Source organism: Silurus aristotelis (assembly GCF_946808225.1).
Source record: "Silurus aristotelis genome assembly, chromosome: 9".
In the NCBI taxonomy this organism is placed as follows: domain Eukaryota; kingdom Metazoa; phylum Chordata; class Actinopteri; order Siluriformes; family Siluridae; genus Silurus; species Silurus aristotelis.
In genome coordinates, this window is record NC_139582.1 from 25,556,762 (window position 1) to 25,583,482 (window position 26,721).

Genomic DNA, 26,721 nt, shown 5'->3' on the forward strand with positions numbered 1-26,721 from the left:
CAACATTTAAAATTACCAACTCGAACCTCCACTCTCCTACACTTTCCCTGCTGTCTCTGTAGACGTCTTCCTCCTCTCCTTCTCCTTCTTCGGCTAACAGTAGCCCAATTTCCACCGGTACCCTGTTGGCTAACGATACCTGTGGCGGTCGTTGGTAACCCGGGCCTTGACCGATCCGGTTTGAAATTCTGAGTTGTGATCCGCATAATTGATTTGGCACGTTTCCTAATGCAACCCTCCCCATTTATCCGGGCTTGGGACCGGCACTAAGAGTGCAATGGCTTGTGCCTCCCTAATTACTGGGTTAAATGATGCTGATGTATATGAAAATTCATATTTCCACAATAAAATTTGTATTCATTCATTCATTTTCTCCCGCTTATCCGTAATTCAGGTTGCGGGGGCAGCTGTCTAAGCAGGCCCCCGCCTTTGACTGCTGCCCAATCCTCACAGCACCGTCCCTTACGGTCCCTCCTGCAGCTGGTGAGCCCATGGGAAGTAAAATTTTTATGATAAAGTTTAATATATTTTTATGAAATTATGATTATTGACATGAAATTAAATATTTTGAAAAAAACAATAAATTTTGAATAAATTTTTTTTTTTTTCAAACCACTGTTTGTCATCAGGTTTTGCGTTGAATTTTTGCCCTTTTAATGGTTTTTTGTTCAATTAAGCTTATGAATATGAAAAGTAATATTTTCACAATGACTTGCAAAAACTTGATTTGTCATTTCACGTTTTTCATCGAATTTTTGCACTTTTTAACAATTTTTCATGAAATTATTCAGATAAATATGAAAATGTTTATTTTACCAATTAATTTCATATTTTTATTTTTAAAAAGTTATATTTTTCTCAGCCCATGGTTTAAATGTAAGTTTTTTGCTTACATATTGCACTTTTACTTTAATTCTTAATATTTTAAAATATCATTTTAATTTATCATTTAATTTATAATTAAATTTTTTTCGTTAACTTTTTGCACTTTTAAAGATTCTTTTGTAAAATTATAAATGTGAATGTGATCATTCCTAATTTTACAATAACTTGTAAAAACTTGATTTGTCATTTCACGTTTTTCATTGAATTTTTGCACTTTTTTAATGAAATTTTTCTGATGAATATGAGGAATTTATATTTTACCAATTAATTTAATCTTTTTATTTAAAAATAAAATATTTTTATCACAAACCATGGTTTTAATGTAAGTTTTTTGCTTACAAATTGAACTTTTTTTTTTACTGTTTTCCATTAAATGATGCTTATGAATATGAAAATTCACATTTTCACATTAACTATCACACATTTTCACATTAACTATCACATTTTTATCATCTTTTTGTCATCTTTTTTGTCAAAAACATGATTTGCATGGTCACTTTTTTGTTTGTGATTCACTTATGGCCCACTAATGGTTTTCCATTATCATATGATTTATATTTTCACAATTACTCGTATTTTTATGGTAAAGGTTAATGTTTTTATGAAAATATGATTATGAATAGGAAATTATATATTTTAATAAAAACAATCCATCTTTTATAAAAAAAAGTAATTATTTTCAAACCATTGTTTGTCATCACATTTTGTGTAGAACTTTTTCACTTTTAATGGTTTTTAGTTAAATGATGCTAATGAATATAAAAAGTCATATTTTTCACAATAAGTTTTAAAAACTTGATTTGTCATATCACATTTCTTTATTAAATTATTACCCTTTTTTTTAACAGGTTTTCATTAAATTATTCCTTTGTATATAAAAAATTCATATTTTATCAATTTATTTCATATTCATATGAAAAAAAAGTAATATTTTTCCCAAACATAAATATCGTGAAAGCTTTTTTGTTCACTTATTGCACTTTTTTCCACTATTTTTCAGGAAAATATCCTTCTGTATATGAAAATTTATAATTTACTAATTAATTGGTGAAGAAGGCCCGGCACTGGTGAAGATGGCCCGGCAGCGTCTATACCATCTGAGAAGCTTAAAGGACTTTAAACTACCCTCTCAAGTGCTAAAGACTTTCTACACCTGCACCAATGAGAGCGATCTGATGGATAGCATCACTTCCTGGTTCGGGAACAGCACCATGCAGGACAGGCAAGCCCTCCAGAGGGTGGTGCGTTCAGCTGAACGTACCATCCACACCGAGCTCCCTAACCTGCAGGACAGCTACAGCACGTGGTGCAGGACCAGAGCCAGGAAGATTGTGAAGGACCTCAGCCATCCCAACAATGGACTCTTTTTCTTGTTGCGTTCAGGCAAACGCTTCCGCTCCCTGAAAGCAAACACCGAGAACCTGGACTCGCACAGCACAGTGCACTTTATACCACACCATACCGCACACGGACACTTTATGGACAATTACATAAACCACCTCAAACCCAGTCATTAGGGAGGCACAAGCCAGTGCACTCTTAGTGCCGGTCCCAAGCCCGGGTAAATGTGGAGGGTTGCGTTAGGAATGGCATCCAGCATAAAAACATGTGCCAAATCAAATATGCGGATCACAAATGAGAATTTCATACCGGATCGGTCGAGGCCCGGGTTAACAACGACCGCCACAGGTATCGTTAGCCGACAGGGTACTGGTGGAAATTGGGCTACTGTTGGCCGAAGGAGGAGAGAAGGAGAGGAGGAAGACATCGACAGAGACGGCAGGAAAAAGAGCAGTGTAGGAGAGTGAAGGTTCGGGTTGGTACTTTAAATGTTGGTACTATGACGGGTAAAGGGAGAGAAATCACTGATATGATGAAGAGGAGAAAGGTAGATATGTTGTGTGTTCAGGAGACCAAGTGGAAAGGGAGTAAGGCCAGGAACATTGGAGGTGGGTTTAAACTGTTCTATCATGGTGTGGATGGAAAGAGAAATGGTGTAGGGGTGATTCTGAAGAAATACAGTAAGAGTGTAGTGGAGGTGAAGAGAGTTTCTGATAGGGTGATGAACGTGAAGCTGGAACTTGAAGGGATGATGATAAATGTCATCAGTGCCTATGCTCCACAAGTTGGCTGTGAGATGGAGGACAAGGAAAGATTCTGGAGTGAATTAGATGAAGTGGTAGATGGTGTACCTAGGAAAGAACGATTGGTGATTGGTGCAGACTTTAATGGGCATGTTGTTGAAGGGAACAGAGGTGATGAGGAGGTGATGGGTAAATATGGTCTTAAGGAGAGGAATGTGGAAGGGCAGATGGTGGTAGATTTTGCTAAAAGGATGGAAATGGCAGTGGTGAACACTTGTTTTAAGAATAAGGAGGATCAAAGGGTGACGTATAAGAGTGGAGGAAGGTCCACACAGGTGGACTATGTTCTATGCAGGAGATGCAACCTGAAGGAGATTGGAGACTGTAAGGTGTTGGCAGGGGACAGTGTAGGAGACCAGTGTGGTGGTCTGTAGGATGGTTTTGGAGGCGAAGAAGAAGAGAAGGAGCGTGAGGACTGAAAGAAGAATAAGATGGTGGAAACTGAAGGAGGAAGAGTGTAGTGTGAGGTTCAGGGAAGAGGTCAGACAGAGGCTCGGTGGTGGTGAAGAGGTGTTGTGTGATTGGGAAACTACTGCAGGAGTGATGAGGGAGGCAGCTAGAAAAGTACTTGGTGTGACATCTGGAAATAGAAAGGCAGACAAGGAAATGTGGTGGTGGAATGAGGAAGTGCAGGAGAGCATAAGAAGAAAGAGGTTGGCAAAACAGAAGTGGGATAGACAGACTGATGAGAAAAGTAGGCAGTAGTACAAGAAGATGCGGCAGCAGGTAAAGAAGGATGTGGCAAAAGCCAAGGAAAAGGCATATAAGGAGCTGTATGTCACAGTGTTGGTCACTAAGGAAGGAGAAAAGGATTTATGCCGATTGGCCAGGCAGAGGGTCCGAGCTGGGAAGGATGTGCTGCAAGTTAGAGCAATAAAGGATGGAGAAGGAAATGTGTTGACTAGTGAGGAGAGTGTGTTGTGAAGGTGGAGGGAGTATTTTGAGCAGCTGATGAATGAGGAAAATCAGAGAGAGAGATGGTTGGATGATGTGGAGTTGGTAAAGCAGGATGTAATAGGATTAGTAAGGAGGAAGTGAGAGCAGCGATTAAGAGGATGAAGAGTGGAAAGTCGGTTGGACCAGATGACATACGTGTAGAAGCATAGAGATGTTTAGGAGAGATGGCAGTGGAGTTTTTAACCAGATTGTTTAACAAGATTCTGGAAGGTGGAGAAGGAATGTGCTGGTACCGATCTTTAAGCATAAGGGAGATGTGCAGACCTGCAGTAACTACAAGGGAATTAAGTTGATCAGTCACACCATGAAGTTATCAGAAAGAGTAGTGGAAGCCAGGCTGAGAGAAGAGGTGACCATCTGTGAGCAACAGTATGGTTTCATGCCGAGGAAGAGCACCACAGATGCCTTATTTGCTTTGAGGATGTTGATGGAGAAGTATAGAGAAGGACAGAAGGAATTGCATTGTGTATTTGTTGATTTAGAGAAAACGTGCGACAGGGTGCCGAGAGGAGCTGTGGTACTGTATGAGGAAGTCAGGTGTGTCAGAGAAGTATGTGAGGGTGGTGCAGGACATGTATGAGGACAGTGTGATAGCAGTGATGTGTGCAGTAGGAACGACAGACTGGTTCAGGGTGAGGGTTGGACTACATCAAGGATCAGCCCTGAGCCCTTTCCTGTTTGCAGTGGTGATGGACAGGTTGACGGACGAGGTCAGACAGGAGTCTCCCTGGACTATGATGTTTGCGGATGATTTATTAGAGAGTTTATTAGAGAGACAGCGCATGTAGGATGTTTTGGTGACAAGGTGAGGGAGGCTAGTTGAGATGGTTTGGACATGTGCAGAGGAGGGACATGAATTATATTGGTAGAAGAATGCTGAGGATGGAGCCACCAGGTAGGAGGAAAAGAGGAAGGCCAAGGAGGAGGTTCATGGATGTGGTGAGGGAAGACATGCAGGTAGTTGGTGTGAAAGAGGCAGATGTAGAGGAGAGGGTGGTATAGAGACGGATGATCCGCTGTGGCAACCCCTAATGGAAGCAGCCGAAAAAAGATGAAGAAGAAGACATAAACCACCTCAAATTGTTTACTGTTTTACAGCTTACTGCTATAAGTATCTTCTTTCTCATATATATCTCACATATATCTTTAGATATTCTTACATTTTATATAGATTTTATACTTTATTTATCTGTCTTCGTTTACTTTGTTTTATTTTAGTGAGACATCAGCACGAATAGAATAAAAGTTTTTAACCAGGGCAGAAACGTAGTCATCCACAATCACTTCCAGGTTACCTAAGAAAAAAATGCCAGTGCGTCCCCTGACTCATGGGGTCGGGAAAGGTCGGCCCATTATAATTTCAAAAGGTGACAGTATAGTAGTTGAAGATGGGGTCATTCTTATTTCTGTGAGTACTGCCAGGAGAACAACAGTCTAATTAAAGCCTGTTTCAATGCAGGCTTGAGTAGCACATTCCTTAATGGTGCTGTTCATTCTTTCTACCAGTCCAGCTGACTGTGGGTGATAGGGAATATTAAAATGCCAATCAATTGCTAAGCTTTTAGCCAAAAGTTGTGTTACTTTAGATGCAAAAGGTGTGCTGTTATCACTTTCAATCACACTAGGAATCCAAAATCTAGAGATGATCTCTTTCATTAATATTTTTACAACTGCTTTAGCATTCTCTGTCGCACATGCAAATGATTCTGGCCACTTACTGAATCTGTCAACTATAACTATAGGTATCTTAAATTTCCTAGAGGTGCCATATAGGGTGGATTACCTTCAGACATCTGACATGCACTTGTAAGTGCCACCAACTCTGCAGCTTGTGCAGATGTGTATGGTAATGATTTAGCTTCAACTATTTCATGAGGTAATCTTACAACCGCATATCCACATAAATACACATCAGAGGGTTTTGAACATGATCTATCTACATATTGGAAATCCCCCTCTTCCAGGGCCGTATCTAAAAGATCGGGCCTACAAGAGGTCTCTTGTTCAATGTGTTTAATGCAATCGTGTGTGTCATCAAAACCATCTAAGTCAACAAAGTCTAGCAGATCACACAGCGCTGCTACAGCTGAATGCGGCTGAGAAAAAGGCTTAATGGTTTAGATTTCTGTCGCCAAGAGCGTGATTTCATAACCAGATCTACGTCATGCTGTTATATCTTGTGTGTTTGAGGTTATGTAAGATAGCTGTTACCTGATGTGAGTTGTACAGTAACAAAGGATGTGACAACACCATTTTCTCAGCATCCTCGACCATCAGATCCGCAGCAGCCACTGCACTGCAAGCATGAGGGCAACCCTTGTGCTATGTTGTCTAAAGATTTGGAAAGATATGCAACAGGGCGATATCTGTCACCATGTTCCTGGGCTAGAATCCCAGGCTGCCCAGCCTGGGCAGTCCCCAGCCTGAGCCAGGACATTGCAAACAACCACTGATGCTTTGTGGCAGTCTAGCTCAGTCAGTCCTCTGACAAGGATATCATCTGCGTATTGAAGGATGCAGGTTGTTTCTGTAAAGTGTATATCGGCCAAAGTTCTGTGCGCTACAGCGAAGAATACGGTAAGCGAGTCAACAAAACCCTGAGGAAGACAGGTTCAGGTGAATTGACGTTCCCCTATAGGTAAACGCTAAAAGCGGCTGCGTTTCTGAGGCCAAAGGGCCACTGAAAAAGGCAGAACAAAGTTCAATAACAGTAAAAAATCGGTGAGTTGCTTGTATAGAGTTAACAATTGTAGCTACATCGGGCACCGATGGAGCTAACAGAATAACTATTTTAGTAATTTCTCGTAAATCTTGAGTTAGCCTCTGGATTAATCGGTGTGTTATAAGGTGAATGTGTCTCAATCAAAACACTTTGTGATAATAAATTGTCAATAACTGGGGCAATGCCAACATTCTTCTCTTATGACAATGTATATTTTTTAACAAAAACTGTATGGTCCCTTACGAGGGAAATATCAAGGTCCGTGACGTTGGAGTGACGTGAGGCCGCCTTCGGAATTACGGATAAGCGGGAGAGAATAAATGAATGGATGGTGTGTTTTCATGAGTGCATGATACATATGGTTTTGCCTGGATTAAACCTGCCCCATCTTTGTGAGAGGCCCATAATTTAGGGTTTACTTCACCTAAAATTGGCTCATCAGGAATGTTTGTACTACTATGGAAGAAATATTTCGGATGTGGCTGTGGCTCAGTTGAGAGCATGAGGACAGAGGGAAAAGAAAGTAAAACAAAGAAACAGAAACACCATTCCCATTGTATGCATCATATCTCTTCCTTAAAGGTTTAAAGATGAGTTTGGAATGATTGTGAAGCTATGATGAAAAAAATATTTTTTTATTATTGTATAATTTATTTATTTATCTATTTTTTTATTATTTTTATTCGAGCATATACAAATTATCGTGGATTCTTTTAGATATTTCAGACAAAATCACCTATTTATATATGTGCCAGACCATTAAGAAACGTCTTCTAATCTTGCATCTTAATGTCTAAGGTGAGGAAAACATTGTCGTGATGGATTCATCCCACCAAAGGAAATTGTTATCATTAATTAATCAAGTGCTTCATAATGCTTATGAATATGACCATTTATATTTTCACAATAACTTGTAAAAACTTGATTTGTTATTTCATGTTTTTCATCAAAATTTTGCACTAATGAATATACTTGCTCACAGATGGTCACCTCTTCTCTCAGCCTGGCATCCACTACTCTTTCCCATAACTTCATGGTGTGACTGATCAACTTAATTCCCCTGTAGTTACTGCAGGTCTGCACATCTCCCTTATGCTTAAAGATCGGTACCAGCACATAGGCTCAGTGGTGGGGTTGCTTTGCCCAAGTTTCAAATATACTACTGGACTGCACATATTCAAAAACTGAACTTCTGGACCAATTCAACAGAATCCACTTGGTGCAATATAAAGCTACTGTCTTGTAGATCATCCTCTGTATCTGCTCTGCTTTGCTCACCTTTTCCGAGCAAACCATCTCGATATACTGACAATCCAGTCGTACTGAACACACTTAAGATTTTGTTTCAGTTTAGGCGTCACTTCAAATTTAGGGCTCTATCAGCAGAGGGTCCCTTGAATAAAAATCATTTGTTTCCCCCGTCACTTTTAGATTCAGCTTTCTCACTATGGCCCGAAAAAGGCATCAAGCAACTTTATAATTTGTACAAAGATGGCATCTTTAGAAGTTTCACCAGGCTGTCCTTGGAGTATGGGCTGCATACAGCTAATTTTTTTCGATATCTCCAAGTCCGCAGCTTTGTATCTAAATGCCTTCCCAATTTTCCCTCTGTACCCCCAAAGCAACCTTGGGAGAGTTTAGTCATGTTTACTCCACACCAGCGTAGTTTGATTTCCCGGATATACAGTTTCATTTTATCTCTCAATAGCTGTAATGCAGATAAAACCAGGACCACTTGGGAGGAGGAGTTAGGGCTGCAGTTTTTGGCGACGAAGGTTGGGAGAAGGCCGTAGATAGATACGGTCTACCATTTCCTGTGCCCGCCTCAGTCTAATTCAGTTTAAGGTTTTGTACAGAATTCATCTTTCCAAATCGAAACAGGCAAAAATCTATCCCGGGGTTAAGGACAGATGTGACAGATGTCATGCTTCCCCCTGTCATTTAAGTCATATGTTTTTTTTGTGCCAAAAATTACATACATTCTGGACAGATATGTATGTATCTAGGACGAAGAGAAAGCGGTTTTTCGAACCAAGCGTGTATGCATAAACAGCATGCATTTCCTCATGATTATTTTACATGTTTATGATGATATATGATATTAAAAAACATTTTCTGACCAAAGTAATGACATTTTTCATTAAATTGTTATAGTTATTTGAAAAAATTATTAATTTTCATAGTCAATCATAATTTCATAAAAACTTGCAAAAAAGAGAATGAAAATGGGTTAGAAAGTCATAATTAATGAAAAACGATAGAACAACACATTTGTTAAAACCTTTTATGTGCTGTCAAGAATGAGCTTTCTTATGGTCTGAAAATGCGATTCCGCAAGTCTCAGGCTTCTAGGACGAAGAGAAAGCGGTTTTTCAAACCAAGCGTGTGTGCATAAACAGCATGCATTTCCTCATGATTATTTTACATGTTTTTGATGATATATGATATTACAAAACATTTTCTGACCAAAATAATGACATTTTTCATTAAATTGTTATAGTTATTTAAAAATTATTCATTTTCATAGTCATAATCATAATTTCATAAAAACTTGCTAAAAGAGATTGAAAATAGGATAGAAAGTCATAATTGAAGAAAAACGTTAGAACAACACATTTGGCAAAACCTTCTATGTGCTGTCAAGAAAGAGCTTTCTTATGGTCTGAAAATTCAATTCCGCAAGTCGCAGGCTTCTAGGACGAAGAAAAAGCGTTTTTTCGAACCAAGCGTATATGCATAAACAGCATGCATTTAATCATTATTATTTTACATGTTTATGATGATATATGATATTACAAAACATTTTCTGACCAAAATAATGAAATTTTTCATTAAATTGTTATAGTTATTTTAAAAAAATTTCATTTTCATAGTCATTATCATAATTTCATAAAAACTGTTGATGATTGCAATAAAGAGAATGAAAATGGGTTAGTAAGTCATAATTGATGAAAAACTATAGAACAACACATATTTGTTAAAACCTTTTATGTGCTGTCAGGAATGAGCTTTCTTATGGTCTGAAAAATGCGATACCGCAAGTCTCAGGGTTCTAGGACGAAGAGCAAGCGGTTTTTTGAACCAAGCGTGTGTGCATAAACAGCATGCATTTCCTCATGATTATTTTACATGTTTATGATGAGAAATGATATTACAAATCATTTTCTGACCAAACTATGACATTTTTCATACAAAATAATAGTTATTTCAAAAATATAAATGTTCATATTCAAAATCATTATTTTATAAAAACTGTTGAAAATTGCAAAAAAGAGAATGAAAATGGTGTAGAAAATAAAAATTGATGAAAAACGATAGAACAACACATTTGTTAAAACCTTTTATGTACTGTCAAGAATGAGCTTTCTTATGGTCTGAAAATGCAATTCTGCAAGTCTCAGGGTTCTAGGACGAAGAGAAAGCGGTTTTTCGAACCAAGCGTATATGCATAAACAGCATGTATTTCCTCATGATTATTTTACATGTTTATGATGATATATGATATTAAAAAACATTTTCTGACCAAAATAATGACATTTTTCATTAAATTGTTATAGTTATTTAAAAATTATTCATTTTCATAGTCATAATCCTAATTTCATAAAAACTTGCAAAAAGAGATTGAAAATAGGTTAGAAAGTCATAATTGAAAAAAAACGTTAGAACAACACATTTGGCAAAACCTTCTATGTGCTGTCAAGAATGAGCTTTCTTATGGTCTGAAAATGCGATTCCGCAAGTCTCAGGCTTCTAGGACGAAGAAAAAGCGGTTTTTCAAACCAAGCGTATATGCATAAACAGCATGCATTTAATCATTATTATTTTACATGTTTATGATGATATATGATATTACAAAACATTTTCTGACCAAAATAATGACATTTTTCATTAAAAAATGTCATTATTTCATAACATTTCATAAAAACTTGCAAAAAGAGATTGAAAATAGGATAGAAAGTCATAATTATTGGAAAACGATAGAACAACACATATTTGTTAAAACCATTTATGTGCTGGCAAGAATGAGCTTTCTTATGGTCTGAAAATGCGATTCAGCAAGTCTCAGGCTTCTAGGACGAAGAGAAAGCGGTTTTTCGAACCAAGCGTGTGTGTATAAACAGCATGCATTTCCTCATGATTATTTTACATGTTTATGATGATATATGATATTACAAATCATTTTCTGACCAAACTATGACATTTTTCATTAAATTGTTAGTTATTTAAAAATTATTCATTTTCATAGACATTATCCTAGTTTCATAAAAACTTGCAAAAAAGAGAATGAAAATGGGTTAGTAAGTCATAATTGATGAAAAACGATAGAACAACACATATTTGGCAAATCCTTTTATGTGCTGTCAGAAATGAGCTTTCCTATGGTCTGAAAATGCGATTCCGCAAGTCTCAGGCTTCTAGGACGAAGAGAAAGCGGTTTGTCGAACCAAGCGTATATGCATAAACAGCATGCATTTCCTCATGATTATGGTACATGTTTATGATGATATATGTTATTACAAAACATTTTCTGACCAAAATAATGACATTTTTCATTAAATTGTTATAGTTATTTAAAAAAAATTTCATTTTCATAGTCATAATCATAATTTCATAAAAACTGTTGATGATTGCAATAAAGAGAATGAAAATGGGTTAGAAAGTAATAATTAATGAAAAACGATATAACAACACAGATTTGTTAAAACCATTTATGTGCTGGCAAGAATGAGCTTTCATATGGTCTGAAAATGCGATTCAGCAAGTCTCAGGCTTCTAGGACGAAGAGAAAGCGGTTTTTCGAACCAAGCGTTTGTGCATAAACAGCATGCATTTCCTCATGATTATTTTACATGTTTATGATGATATATGATGTTACAAATCATTTTCTGACCAAACTATGACATTTTTCATTAAATTGTTAGTTATTTAAAAATTATTCATTTTCATAGACATTATCCTAGTTTCATAAAAACTTGCAAAAAAGAGAATGAAAATGGGTTAGTAAGTCATAATTGATGAAAAACGATAGAACAACACATATTTGGCAAATCCTTTTATGTGCTGTCAGAAATGAGCTTTCCTATGGTCTGAAAATGCGATTCCGCAAGTCTCAGGCTTCTAGGACGAAGAAAAAGCGGTTTGTCGAACCAAGCGTATATGCATAAACAGCATGCATTTCCTCATGATTATGGTACATGTTTATGATGATATATGTTATTACAAAAAATTTTCTGACCAAAATAATGACATTTTTCATTAAATTGTTATAGTTATTTAAAAATTATTCATTTTCATAGTCATAATCATAATTTCATAAAAACTTGCAAAAAGAGATTGAAAATAGGATAGAAAGTCATAATTGAAGAAAAACGTTAGAACAACACTTTTGGCAAAACCTTCTATGTGCTGTCAAGAAAGAGCTTTCTTATGGTCTGAAAATGCAATTCCGCTAATCTCAGGCTTCTAGGACGAAGAAAAAGTGGTTTGTCGAACCAAGCGTATATGCATAAACAGCATGCATTTCATCATTATTATTTTACATGTTTATGATGATATATGATATTACAAAACATTTTCTGACCAAAATAATGACATTTTTCATTAAAAAATGTCATTATTTAATAAAATTTCATAAAAACTTGCAAAAAGAGATTGAAAATAGGATAGAAAGTCATAATTGAAGATAAACGTTAGAACAACACATTTGGCAAAACCTTTTATGTGCTGTCAGGAATGAGCTTCCTTATGGTCTGAAAATGCAATTCCGCAAGTCTCAGGCTTCTAGGACGAAGAGAAAGCGGTTTGTCGAACCAAGCGTATATGCATAAACAGCATGCATTTCCTCATTATTATTTTACATGTTTATGATGATATATGATAGTACAAATGATTTTCTGACCAAAATAATGACATTTTTCATTAAATTGTTATAGTTATTTAAAAAATTATTCATTTTCTTAGTAACAATCATAATTTCATAAAAACTTGCAAAAAAGAGAATGAAAATGGGTTAGAAAGTCATAATTAATGAAAAAGGATATTACAACACATTTGTTAAATCCTTTTATGTGTTGTCAGGAATGAGCTTTCTAATGGTCTGAAAATGCGATTCCGCAAGTCTCAGGCTTCTAGCACGAAGAGAAAGCGGTTTTTCGAACCAAGCGTGTATGCATAAACAGCATGCATTTCCTCTTGATTATTTTACATGTTTATGATGATATATGATATTACAAATCATTTTCTGACCAAACTATGACATTTTTCATTAAATTGTTATAGTTATTTAAAAAATATTCATTTTCATAGTCATAATTATAATTAGATAAAAACTGTTAAAAACTTGCAAAAAGAGAATGAAAATGGGTTAGAAAGTCATAATAAATGAAAAACGATAGAACAACACATATTTGGCAAAACCTTTTATGTGCTGTCAAGAATGAGCTTTCTTATGGTCTGAAAATGCAATTCCGCAAGTCTCAGGCTTCTAGGACGAAGAGAAAGCGGTTTTTCAAACCAAGCGTGAGTGCATAAACAGCATGCATTTCCTCATGATTATTTTACATGTTTATGATGATATATGATATTACAAAACATTTTCTGACCAAAATAATGACCTTTTTCATTAAATTGTTATAGATATTTAAAAATTATTTATTTTCAAATGTCATAATCATAATTTCATAAAAACTTGCTAAAAGAGAATGAAAATGGGTTAGAAAGTAATAATTAATGAAAATCGATAGAACAACACATATTTGTTAAAACCTTTTATGTGCTGTCAGGAATGAGCTTTCTTATGGTCTGAAAATGCAATTCCGCAAGTCTCAGGCTTCTAGGACGAAGAGAAAGCGGTTTTTCAAACCAAGCGTGAGTGCATAAACAGCATGCATTTCCTCATGATTATTTTACATGTTTATGATGATATATGATATTACAAAACATTTTCTGACCAAAATAATGACCTTTTTCATTAAATTGTTATAGATATTTAAAAAATTTTTATTTTCAAATGTCATAATAATAATTTCATAAAAACTTGCAAAAAGAGATTGAAAATAGGTACGAAAGTCATAATTAATGAAAAACGATATTACAACACATATTTGTTAAAACCGTTTATGTGCTGTCAGGAATGAGCTTTCTTATGGTCTGAATATGCAATTCCGCAAGTCTCAGGCTTCTAGGACGAAGAGAAAGCGGTTTTTCGAACCAAGCGTATATGCATAAACAAGCATGCATTTCCTCATTATTATTTTACATGTTTATGATGATATATGATATAACAAAACATTTTCTGACCAAAATAATGACATTTTTCAATAAATTGTTATAGTTATTTAAAAAATTATTCATTTTCTTAGTCATAATCATAATTTCATAAAAACTTGCAAAAAAGAGAATGAAAATGGGTTAGAAAGTCATAATTAATGAAAAACGATATAACAACACATATTTGTTAAATCCTTTTATGTGCTGTCAGAAATGAGCTTTCTTATGGTCTGAAAATGCGATTCCGCAAGTCTCAGGCTTCTAGGACGAAGAGAAAGCGGTTTTTCGAACCAAGCGTATATGCATAAACAGCATGCATTTCCTCATAATTATGGTACATGTTTATGATAATATATGAAATTACAAAACAGTTTCTGACCAAAATAATGACATTTTTCATTAAATTGTTATAGTTATTTTGAAAAATTATTCATTTTCATAGTCATAATTATAATTTCATAAAAACTGTTAAAAACTTGCTAAAAGAGAATGAAAATGGGTTAGAAAGTAATAATTAATGAAAAACGATATAACAACACAGATTTGTTAAAACCTTTTATGTGCTGCCAGGAATTACCTTTCTTATGGTCTGAAAATGCGATTCCGCAAGTCTCAGGCTTCTAGCACGAAGAGAAAGCGGTTTTTCGAACCAAGCGTGTATGCATAAACAGCATGCATTTCCTCTTGATTATTTTACATGTTTATGATGATATATGATATTACAAATCATTTTCTGACAAAACTGACATTTTTCATTAAATTGTTATAGTTATTTAAAAATTATTTATTTTTAAATGTCATAATCATAATTTCATAAAAACTTGCAAAAAGAGATTGAAAATAGGATAAAAAATCATAATTGAAGAAAAACACATTTGTCAAAACCTTTTATGTGCTGTCAAGAATGAGCTTTCTTATGGTCTGAAAATGCAATTTCGCAAGTCTCAGGCTTCTAGGACGAAGAGAAAGCGGTTTTTCGAACCAAGCGTAATGCATGCATAAACAGCATGCATTTTCTCATGATTATGGTACATGTTATTTCAAAAATATAAATTTTCATATTCCAAATCATAATTTCATAAAAACTGTTGAAAATTGCAAAAAAGAGAATGAAAATGGGTTAGAAAGTCTTAATTGATGTAGTACCATATATTTTATGAAATAACTCACTTTTTTTTTTGTTGTCAAAACTTGATTTCTCATGTCACTTTTTTCCGTGATATATATATATATATATATAAATATATATATATATATATATATATATTTGTTTTGTCATGTCACCTTTTGATGCACTTATTGCACTTTTTTAAATAGTTTGTAATGAAATGACAATGTATATCTTCCCCTTCTTTCGGCTGCTCCCATTAGGGGTCGCCACAGCGGATCATCCGTCTTAATACCACCCTGTCCTCTACGTCTGCCTCTGTCACACCAACTACCTGCATGTCTTCCCTCACCACATCTTTTCCTCCTTTTTGGTGGCTTCATCCTCGGCGGTCTTCTTGTCACCAAAACATCCTACATGGGCTGTCCCTCTAATAAACTCATTTATAATCTTGTCACTCTCAACGAAAACCTTAATAACTTTAGTTTTGCTACCTCCAGCTCCACCTCCTGTCTTTTACTTAATGCCACTGTCTTTGTTCCATACAACATCGCAGGTCTCACCACACCCCTATAAACTTTTCCTTTTATTCCTACTATCTACTGTTCTTACTTCCTACTATCACAAATCACACTTCTTCACCTGTGTCCACTCTTTTCTTCACTTCTCTATCACACTCTTCATTACTTTGCATTGGTGACTCCAGAGGTACCCGAGCTCGTCCACCTTCTCCACCTCTTCTCCCTGCAACCGCACCACTCCACCGCATTCGTTTTCATTTACACACATGTACTCTGTCTTACTCCTACTGACTTTCATTCCCCTTCTCTCCAGTGCATACCTCCACCTCTCCAGGCTCTGCTCAACCTGCTCACTACTCTCACCACAAATCACAATATCATCAATACAGAACAATTTGTGATCATCATAAATCCAGCATCAGCTTTTCCATGCCATGGCCTTTAAACACTCGGCATCTACTTCTCCATGATCATCCATAGGTCCATAATCTTCACGAGGTGGGACGTGACTGGAGCTGGCCAAACCTCAGGATGCCTCGGGATGGGGAGAGAAAGAGAAGCAGTGGAGAGGAATTAGCGTAGCTGCTGTTCATGATATTAACAGCACAAGTTGATAATGTGCATGTGATCATATATTCTGGAGCACAAGGTTGTGATGTGATGTGTAGGCTTTGCTAAAAAGATATGTTTTTAATCTACACCTAAACTGGGAGAGTGTATCTGAACCCCGAACACTGTCAGGAAGACTATTCCAGAGTTTAGGAGCTAAATGTGAAAATGCTCAACCGCCTTTAGTGGACTTTGCTATTCTAGGAACTACTAGAAGCCCAGAGTTTTGAGATCTCAGGGAGCGTGACGGATTGTAGCGTGTTAAAAGACTGGATAGATACATGGGAGCCAAACCATTTAGTGCTTTATAAGTGAGTAGCAGTAGTTTGTAGTCTACTCGAAACGTAATAGGAAGCCAATGTAGGGACGATAAGATTGGGCTTATATGATCGTATTTTCTTGACCTAGTAAGAACTCTTGCTGCCGCATTCTTAACTAAATGAAGCTTGTTTATTAATGATGCAGGACATCCACCTAGTAATGCATTACAGTAGTCTATTCTAGAGGTCATAAACGCATGGACGAGCTTCTCTGCATCAGATATAGATAACATATTTCTTAGCTTAGAAATATTTCTAAGGTGAAAGAAGGCTCTTTTTGTAACTTGATTGATGTGATTTTTAAAAGATAAGTTGCTGTCTAAAATGCAATTCCTTCTGTCCTTCTCTATACTTCTCCATCAACATTCTCAAAGCAACTAGGACATCTGTGGTGCTCTTCCTCGGCATGAAACCATACTGTTGCTCACAGATAGTCACCTTTTCACTCAGCCTGGCTTCCACTACTCTTTTCCATAACTTCATGGTGTGACTGATCAACTTTATTCACTTGCAGTTACTGCAGGTGTGCACAGCTCCTACAGAATCTTTTTAAACAATCTGGTTAAAAACTCCACTGCCATCTCTCCTAGACATCTCCATGCTTCTACCGGTATGTCATCTGGTCCAACCGACTTTCCACTCTTCATCCTCTTAAACGCTGCTCTCACTTCTTCCTTACTAATCCTATCCACTTCCTGCTTCACCAACTCCACATCATCCAACCTTCTCTCTCTCTGATATTCCTCACTCATCAGTTGCTCAAAATATTTCCTCCACCTTCTCAAAGCACATCCTTCCCAGCTCGGTCCCTCTGCCTGGCCAATCGGTAGAAATCCTTTTCTCCTTCCTTAGTGTCCAACCTTTCATACAGCTCCTCATACGCCTTTTCCTTGGCTTTCGCCACATCCCTCTTTACCTGCTGCCGCATCTCCTTGTACTCCTGCCCTACTTTTCTCATCACTCTGTCGATCCCACTTCTGTTTTACCAACCTCTTTCCCCTTATGCTCTCCTGCACTTCCTCATTTCACCACCATGTCTCTTTGTCTTCTTTTCTATTTCCAGATGTCACACCAAGTGCTTCTCTAGCTGCCTCCCTAATCACTCCTGCAGTAGTTACCCAATCATCCAGCACCTCTTCACCACCACCGAGCCCCTGTCTGACCTCTTCCCTGAACCTCACACTACAGTCTTCCTCCTTCAGTTTCCACCATCTTATTCTTCTTTCAGTCCTCACTCTTCTCCTCTTCTTCTTTGCCTCCAAAACCATCCTACAGACCACCATCCGATGCTGTCTAGTTACACTGTCCCCCTCCAACACCTTTCAGTCTCCAATCTCCTTCAGGTTGCATCTCTTACTTAGAACATAGTCCACCTGTGTGCACCTTATAGGTCACCCTAAGATCATTCTTCTTAATAAAATACGTATTCAACACTGTCATTTCCATCCTCTTAGCAAAATACCATCTGCCCTTCTACATTCTTCTCCTTAAAACCATACCTACCCATCACCTCCTCATCACCTCTGTTCCCTTCACCTACATGCCCATTAAAATCTGTCCAAATCACCAATCGTTCATTCCTAGGTACACCATCTACCACGTCATCTAATTCACTCCAGAATCTTTCCTTCTTCTCCATCTCACAGCCGACTTGTGGAGCATAGGCACTGATGACATTTATCATCAGCTCTTCACCTCCACTACACTCTCACTGTACTCTTCCTTCAGAATCACCCATACACCATTTCTCTTTCCATCCACACCATGATAGAACAGTTTAAACCCACCTCCAATATCCTGGCCTTACTCCCTTTCCACTTGGTCTCCTGAACACACAACATAGCTACATTTCTCCTCTCCATCATATTAGCTACCTCTTTCCCTTTACCAGTCATAGTACCAACATTTAAAAGTATCAACTCGAACCTCCACTCTCCTACTCTTTCCCTGCTGTCTCTGTAGACGTCTTCCTCCTCTCCTTCTCCTCCTTCGGCTAACAGTAGCCCAATTTCCACCAGTACCCTGTTGGCTAACGATACCTGTGGCGGGCGTTGGTAACCCGGGTCTTGACCGATCCGGTATGAAATTCTGAGTTGTGATCCGCATAATTGATTTGGCACGTTTCCTAATGCAACCCTCCCCATTTATCCGGGCTTGGGACCGGCACTAAGAGTGCAATAACTTGTGCCTCCCTAATGGCTGGGTTAAATGATGCTGATGTATTTGAAAATTCATATTTCCACAATAACATTTTTATGATAAAGTTTAATATATTTTTATGAAATTATAATTATGGACATGAAATGAAATATTTTGAAAAAAACAATACATTTTGAATAAAAAAATAGTTTTTTTTCAAACCACTGTTTGTCATCAGGTTTTGCGTTGAATTTTTGCCCTTTTAACATTTTTTTGTTCAATTAAGCTTATGAATATGAAAAGTAATATTTTCACAATGACTTGCAAAAACTTGATTTGTCATTTCACGTTTTTCATTGAATTTTTGCACTTTTTAACAGTTTTTCATGAAATTATTCAGATAAATATGAAAATGTTTATTTTACCAATTGATTTCATATTTTTATTCAAAAAAGTTATTTTTTTTTTAGCTCATGGTTTGTAATGAAAGATTTTTGCTTACATATTGCACTTTTTAACATTTCTTCATTAAATAAGAACATTTATATTTTCACAAAATCACATTGAATGAAAAAGTAATATTTTTGTAAAAACTTGATTTGTATAGTCACTTTTTTGTTTTGCGTTCACTTATGGCACTTTATTCAAAGGTTTTTAATGAACATATGATTTATATTTAACAATAACTCATATTTTTATGATGAAGGTTAACTGATCTTTTTTTATGCAATTATGATTATGAAATATGAAAAATTAAATGTAATGTTTTAATAAAAACAATAAATATTTCATAAATAAAAGTCATATTCTTTCAAACCATTGTTTGTCATCAAGTTTTGCAGTGAATTTGTGCACTTTTAATGGTTTTTAGTTAAATGTTGCTTATCAATATGAAAAGTAATTATTTTTCAATGACTTGAAAAAATTGATTTGTCAAATCACATTTTTCATTGAATTTTTGCACTTTTTAACAGTTTTTAAATAAAGATTTTAATTTTACCAATTCATTAAATATTTTTATTAAAAAAGTAAAACATTTTTGAGCTTGGAGCTTGTCATGGAGTAGGACGTGGTGTTAAGGGGCTCCGGTGGATTTATGTCATAATTGTTGTTATTTTGAGCTTTTCACTTTTGTTTTTGCTCTCAATCCCTCGGTTTACCCCCGTTGTGTGTGTATTTGAATCTAGAGGTAATCATGATGGCAGGTAAAACTTCTAAGACCCGTAGCACAACTCAGTCGCAGCTGCGGCCTGGTGCAACAGTTGCGGCCTCGCCTTCTCGTGATTCACCTCCGTGTGAAGTGCCCATCGTTTCACAGGCAGCTTCTAAGGCTGATATTGACTCATTAAAGTCAGAGCTGCTGTCCTCTCTGAGGTCCGAAATCATTGAGGTATTTAAGGCCGAGCTATGTGCAGTGGAACGTACTTTGGGAAACGATTTACTGACAATAAAGTCGGAGCTGCAGGCGGTGAAGGCGCAGCTGTCCAGCGATAAAGCTGCGAATGAGGCTGCGGTGCGGGAACTGAAGGGCACCGTGGTTAAAATGGAGCGCTCACTTTCTGGTTGCACCGATGATATCGCTGTGAAGCAACGTGACATACACCGTCTTACTGCTGAGTACAATAAGCTGGAGACCAAATGTGAAGATCTGGAAGCGAGATCACGGCTCGATAATGTCCGGATAATTGGTGTTCCTGAGGGTCCGAATAGCTCCACTAACGCGAGTGTTGCCGCGCTGTTGAGGGAGGCACTGAGTCTGGAGAAGGAGCCGGTTCTGGACAGGTCACATCGCACTCTACAGCCCGTACCAAAGCCTGGTGAACGACCACGAGCCATTGTGGCCAAATTTCACTATCACAGCAAATGTCTGGATGTCTTACGGCGCGCCAGAGAATTACAGCGCATTCAGTTTAAGGGCCTGAACATTTCTATTTTTCCCGACCATACGGTGAAAACCGCAAAAGCACGGGCTGCCTTTAACGAGGTGCGGCGGTGTAGTTGTTTTTGGATAAATGGCTGACAATTGTACAGACTCACATTTAGCTGGCAGTGGTGCACCTGTCCGGTTCCTTAGCTGGAATATTAGGGGCATGGGTAATCCTATTAAACGGTCTATGGTTTTTACCCACCTGAAACGCTTACGCGCTGTCATAGTATTTTTGCAGCAAACACACCTCCGAGTCAGAGATCATCATAGGCTTCACCGTCCTTGGGTGGGCCAAACTTTCCACTCCAATTTCAATTCTAAGGCACGAGGGGTGGCCATCCTATTAAATAGGAGCGTACGGTTTTCACATACCCATACAATTGCAGATAGGAATGGCAGATATGTCATTGTGGGTGGTACACTGATACAGACCAAGGTTCTGCTGGTTAATGTTTACGCTCCAAACTTTGATGCTCCTGATTTTGCGAATAGGTTACTGAGCAGTCTTCCCTTTATAAATACCCATTTGATCATTCTTGGTGGTGATTTGAATTGTGTTTTGAACCCTGTTTTGGATCGTTCTAGTTCTCGTGCTGTATCCCAATCTGCAATGTCTAAATCGTTCTCCGACTTCGTGTCACAAAACGGCTTGGTAGACCCATGGAGATGTCGCAATCCCGGGATGAAAGAATTTTCATTTTTCTCCCCGGTGCATCATTCATATTCCAGAATTGATTATTTTTTTATCGATAGCCGTCTTAATCGCTCCGTTGTATCAACAGATTATTTGGCCATTGTGATCTCTGATCATGCTCCTCTAGCGTTGGATATCCAGTTCTTAACCCATAGACCTACACGATCTCCTTGGCGGTTTAATTCGCATCTCCTAGCAGACAAGGATTTCTGTGCGTCTATTTCTAAAGCTATTGATGAGTTCTTGTTGTTTATTCGTCTTGACTCTACTCCATGCTCATTATTGTGGGAGACTCTGAAAGCTTATCTCAGGGGGCGAATCATTTCATACTCTGCTTTCATATATCGGGAGCACAGAGCTAAACTCAGGGAAATTTCATCGGCTATCGGCCAACTCGATCAGAGCTACGCGTTCAACCCTTCTCCGGAGCTATACAAACAACGGGTTAAGTTGCAGACAGAATTCGATCTCCTCTCCACTAAGGAAACTGAATGCATGTTACTACAAACTCGTGGATCGTATTATGAATACGGTGACAAACCAAGCAGATTGTTAGCTCATCAGAATAGACGGCAGGCTGCATCACGCCTAATACCGCAGATTAATAATGACTCAAATGTTACCGTTACCGATCCCATAGAGATCAATGCAGTATTTGAGTCATATTACTCTGCTCTTTATAAATCTGAATGCCTTACTGATAGTGAGAGACTGGGTGATTTCCTTCAAAGTGTCGATTTTCCTGTTGTTGATACGGTCTCTGTAAAGGACTTGGACTCTCCACTATCTCTTGACGAAGTCAGAGCTTCAATAAAGGCGATGCAGTCTAATAAAGCCCCAGGCCCGGATGGTTTTCCAGTTGAGTTTTTAAAGAAGTTTATCGATCAATTGGCGCCGCTGCTCCTTGGTGTGTTTAATGAATCTCTGGATCGGGGCGTGCTACCGCCCACTTTCAATCAGGCTTCAATAGCCCTTCTCTTGAAGAAGGGCAAGGATCCCAACCTGTGCGGGTCGTACAGACCGCTGTCGCTGCTGAATGCCGACGTGAAGGTGCTGGCGAAAGTGATTGCATCCCGGTTAGAAAATGTACTACCACGTATCATATCTATGGAGCAGAATGGATTCATAAAGGGGCGACATTCATTTTTTAACACTCGTATGCTTTTCAATATAATTTACTCTAAGCAGTCATCTCCTTTGCCTGAGGTTGTAGTCTCATTGGATGCTGAGAAAGCGTTTGATAGAGTCGAGTGGAAATACCTGTTTGAGATATTAAAGAAATGTGGGTTTGGTGATACGTTTGTCTCCTGGATCTGCCTCCTTTATAAATCTCCGCAAGCCAGTGTTCGTACTAATGATATTAGCTCTGATTATTTCAGTCTCGGGCGTGGAACCCGGCAGGGGTGCCCACTGTCGCCACTGCTATTTGCCCTTGCCATTGAGACATTATCCATTAAACTTAAATCCTCATTAGCCGTTAAGGGTATTACTCGCAAGGGGGCGGAATATAAGGTATCCTTGTATGCTGATGATTTGTTGTTATATGTGACGGATCCTGCAGCCTCTGTTCCTGTCATTTTGTCTATCTTGGATGATTTTGGTTCTTTCTCGGGATACAAACTGAATTTTCATAAGAGCGAGTGTTATTGTTCAGGCTTTAAATATCTTGGTATTTCGGTGACCCGTTCCTTACCCAAACTTTTTCGTGCTAATCTTGCTCCGCTTGTGGCAGACATGAAGTTGGATTTTCAGAGGTGGAGCAATCTGCCTCTGTCTTTGACAGGAAAAATCAATGCAGTTAAAATTAACGTTCTTCCCAAGTTTCTTTATTTTTTTCAATCGCTTTCACTATTTTTACCTAAGTACTTTTTTGACTCTTTAGATAGAATCATTAGTTCTTTTCTTTGGGATGGAAAACCGCCCAGGATCCGTAGAACTCTATTGCAGAGATGTAGGCTCAGTGGTGGGCTTGCATTGCCCAATTTTCAAATATACTACTGGGCTGCACATATCCAAAAATTGAACTTCTGGACCAATTCACCAGAATCCACTTGGTGCAATCTAGAGCTACTGTCTTGTACATCATCCTCTGTATCTGCTCTGCTTTGCTCACCTTTTCCGATCAAACCATCTCGGTATACTGACAATCCAGTCGTACTGAACACACTTAAGATTTGGTTTCAGTTTAGGCGTCACTTTAAATTTAGGGCTCTGTCAGCGCTGGGTCCCTTGAATAAAAATCATTTGTTTCCCCCGTCACTTTTAGATTCAGCTTTCTCACTGTGGCACGAAAAAGGCATCAAGCAACTTTATAATTTGTACAAAGATGGCATCTTTAGAAGTTTCACCAGCCTGTTCCTCATTTTTTTCGATATCTCCAAGTCCGTAGCTTTGTGTCTAAATGTCTTCCCAATTTTCCATCTGTTCCCCCCCAAGCAACCTTGGGAGAGTTTAGTCATGTATACTTCACACCAGCGTAGTTTGATTTCCCGGATATACAGTTTCATTTTGTCTCTCAATAGCTGTAATACAGATAAAACCAGGACCGCTTGGGAGGAGGAGTTGGGGCTGCAGTTTGGCGACGAACGGTGGGGGAGGGCCGTAGATAGAATACGGTCTACCACTTCCTGTGCCCACCTCAGTCTCATTCAGTTTAAGGTTTTATGCAGAATTCATCTTTCCAAATCGAAACTGCCAAAAATCTATCCTGGGGTTGAGGACAGATGTGACAGATGTCATGCTTCCCCCTGTCATTTAAGTCATATGTTTTTTCTGTGCCCGAAATTACATGCATTCTGGACAGGTTTTTTCAGCATTATGTCCTCCATATTTGGAGTGCAGTTGACGCCATGCCCATTGATCGCTATATTTGGGGTTACCAATGAGTCGGTATCACTGAGTTTTGCACACAGAGATGTTTTGGCTTTCTCATCTTTGTTGGCCAGACGTTGCATACTTCTGCACTGGAAAGCAATAGGATGTCCTTCCATCTCTCAGTGGTTTAAAGATTTGATGTTCTTTCTTAAGTTGGAGAAAATAAAATATACGCTGAGGGGTTCTACTGACACTTTTTTTTGCAAGTGGCAACCTGTTATTTCCTATTTTAGGGGACTACAGGTGTTACCTGATTAAAGATCCAAATCGGTCAAAACTGGACTGTATGCATAACCTTTCTTTTGTTTCTTCGGTTGTTCAAACGGGGATGTGGGGTGTGTGTGCGTGCGCATGTGTGTGTGTGTGTGTCTGGGGGTTTGTTTGCGTTTTGGGGGGTGGGGGTGTTTGCTCTTTGTTTAAAAAGGGAAAATAGAGAATTTCTGTTTACATTTTTGTATCTGTGATTGTTGATTTTTCAATAAAAAGAATTGAGAAAAAATTTTTTTTGAGCTCATGGTTTTTAATCTAAGTTTTTTGCTTACATATTGCACTTTTACTCTAAATGATGGTTATGAATATTAAAATTAATTTTTTCACAATAACTATCCCATTTTTAAGGTAAATGTAATATTTTTGTAAAAACTTGATTTGTATAGTCATTTTATTGTTTTGAGTTCACAAATTCACTTTTTTAAAAGTTTTCCATTAACATATGATTTATAATTCACAATAACTTATATTTTCATGATGACGGTTAATTGATACTTTTTTTTTTTTATAAAATTATGATTATGAATATGAAATAAAATATTTTATTTAATATTCTTGAAAATAAAATAAAAATATTTTAATAAAAACAATAATGATTTTATAAAAGAAAGTTTTTTTTCAAACCATTATCACGTTTTGCGTTGAATTTGTGCACTTTTAACAGTTTTTATTTGAGTTATGCTTATGAATATGAAAAATCATAATTTTACATTATCTTGTGTAAAATTGATTTGTCATAATCACACTTTTCATTGAATTTTTGCACCTCTTTACAGTTTTTTATGAAATTATCCCTTTCAATATGAAAATTAATATTTTACCAAATTCATATTTATATGTGAAAAGTCATATTTATGTCAAAACATGGTTTATGAAGATATCGTTTTTGTTCACTTACTTGATTTTTAGTGAAATAATGCTTATAAATATGACTATTTATATTTTCACAATAACTTGTAAAAACTTGATTTGCAATTAGAATTTTTTCATAGTAATTTTGCATTTTTCAACATTTTTTCATGAAATAATTCTGATGAATATAAGAATTTATAATTTTACCACTTAATTTCATATATATATATATATATATATATATATATATATATATATATATATATATATATATATATATATATATATATATATATATATATAATTTTTTATTATTATTATTGTTTTTTATTAATTCTTTTTTTTTTTTTTAAGTTATATTTTTCTAAGACCATGGTTTTTTAATGTAATTTCTTTTGCTTGCATATTGCACTTTTTAGCGGTTTTTCATTAAATGATGCTTATAAATATGAAAATTCATATTTTTTTACAATAACTATTACATTTTCAATTAAAATGTCATATGTATTTTTCAAAATATGATTTGTATGGTCGCTTTTTTGTTTTTTTGTTTGTTAAAGGCAAATCTTTTAATGTTTTCCATGAACATATGCTTCTGAATATGAAAAATCGTATTTTCCTAATGACTATTATATTTTGTTATGTAAAAAATCTTATTTTTGTTAACCCATGGTATGTCATGTAAAAGTTTTCGTTCACCGATTGCACTTTTTAACGTTTTTTCATTTAAATGTTGTTATGAATATGAATATTCATATTTTTACAATAACAATTTTAATAAACAAATTTATATTTCTGTCTAAACATATTTTTGTCATCTCATCGTTTTGTGCAATTATTGCACTTTTTATTAGTTTTTAATGAAATTATGCTAATGCATATAAAGATTTGTATTTTCACAATAAAAATTTTTATGATAAAGGTTAAATTTTTTTTAATGAAATTATGGTTATGAATATGATATGTAATATTTGGATAAAACGATTTTTTAATAAAAATAATTTAGATTTTGTTCAAACGATTGTCATCACGTATTGCGTTGAATTGTTGCACTTTCAATGGTTTTTAGTTAAATGATGCTTATGAATATGAAAAGTCATAATTTCAAAATTACTTGTAAAAACTTTGTCATATCACATTTTTCAATGAATTTTTGCACTTTTTAATACATTTGACGAATGAAAAAATTTACATTTTACCAATTAATTTCATATTTTTATTTTTAAAAAGTTATATTTTTCTCAGCCCATGGTTTTAATGTAAGTTTTTTGCTTACATATTGCACTTTTACTTTAATTCTTAATATTTTAAAATATCATTTTAATTTATCATTTAATTTATAATTACATTTTTTTCGTTAACTTTTTGCACTTTTAAAGATTATTTTGTAAAATTATAAATGTGAATGTGATCATTCAAAATTTTACAAT